This window comes from Clupea harengus, chromosome 25 (genome assembly GCF_900700415.2).
Source record: "Clupea harengus chromosome 25, Ch_v2.0.2, whole genome shotgun sequence".
Lineage (NCBI taxonomy): Eukaryota > Metazoa > Chordata > Actinopteri > Clupeiformes > Clupeidae > Clupea > Clupea harengus.
The window spans coordinates 76953-78419 of record NC_045176.1 but is presented as its reverse complement, the minus strand read 5'-3'; positions in this window follow the sequence as shown (position 1 = coordinate 78419).

Here is a 1467-nt window from a genome sequence, read left to right as displayed (position 1 = left end):
ATCTGTGATACCTGTTTGCAGTGCCTGTGCCTACGTGTGTTGTGTGCAGGTGTGTGTGTGTGTGTGTGTGTGTGTGTGTGCAGGTGCCTTTGTGTGTGTGTGTGGACGTGTGAGTAGGCATAAGAATCAAGAGCACGGGTGGCGTGTCGGTCTCACTCCTTTTCCAGGACAGATAACCCCCTGCAACAGCTGCTCCCTATATCCCCTACCATTCAGGTGGCAGCCATTACCTACTCTCTTGCCACATTGTATCATCATTTAGCCGTGTATTAATTAATACTGTTATTATTTTTCTAGTTTAATACCTCGTCTCTGTCATTACTGGGGCGTACCTGGGTGAGAGCCTGCTTGTCTCTGTCAAAAGGTACAATTACACATAAAGATATATCTTGGTGTGAAAGGCACCAGGTGGCGTAGTCGCATCCAGAGCCAAGGCCTTAGGTTACAATAGCACAACTGACTGACAATAAACATAGGACAACTTTGTAGCCTGCTGCTGGAAATACATTTTTATTTTTTTTCCACTGTAGTTCACAAGCTACAATACACACATTAAACTATACACATTTTTGTACATATACACAATTTGATATAAGCATGACCAAGACCATGCATAGTTTTCTTTGCCCTCCGTTCTCGTTGTTGAGAGGGGATAAGTGTATGAATGTATGTAATTATATTTGTCCAGGAGGAGGCGCTATTGCGCCTCATATGGCATCAGTCACGTGTGACTGGTGATCTTATAAAGCGGGATGTTCACCCTCTCTCATCACGTGTTACCTGACTCTCACGGAGAGCAGCATGTTGTGAGTTCTACAATAAACAATGCCACGAGGTTGATGGCTGAAGAGACACACGTCTGAATGTCCGTTCATTCCTTTGTTATTATTCCGCTGTGCAGGTAGGCAGAGGGTATAAGCCTACCTGTCAACACTCGTACCTTTTCAAAACTGTTCTGTTAGCATCCTGCATATCAGAAATGGCCAACAGAAAAGCGAATTATTCTGAGACGGCTCCTGTTACCATGGAAACAATAAACGAAGCTAGCTTTAGTATCTACATAGCATACTGCATATCAGAAATGGCTATGTAGAAACTAAAGCTAGCTTCGTTTATTGTTTCCATGGTAACAGAAGCCGTCTCAGAATAATTCGCTTTTCTGTTGGCCATTTCTGATATGCAGCACATGAAGGTACGATAACGGAGGGCAAAGAAAACTGCATGGTCTTGGTCGTTCTTATATCAAATTGTTTATATGTACAAAAATGTGTATATTTGAATGTGTGTATTTCACTGCTATAAAAATATAGAAAGCAGGTCTTTGATGGTTGTTTACATTTGCCTTCTCTGTCAGTAGTTTGAGTATGCTATGCTAGGCTATTTGCAGATTCTGTTCCGTTTTTCTCAATGATGGTCAAATTCAATTATTAGTAGTTAAAGAAGCACTATTTCGATGATTTAGATTTC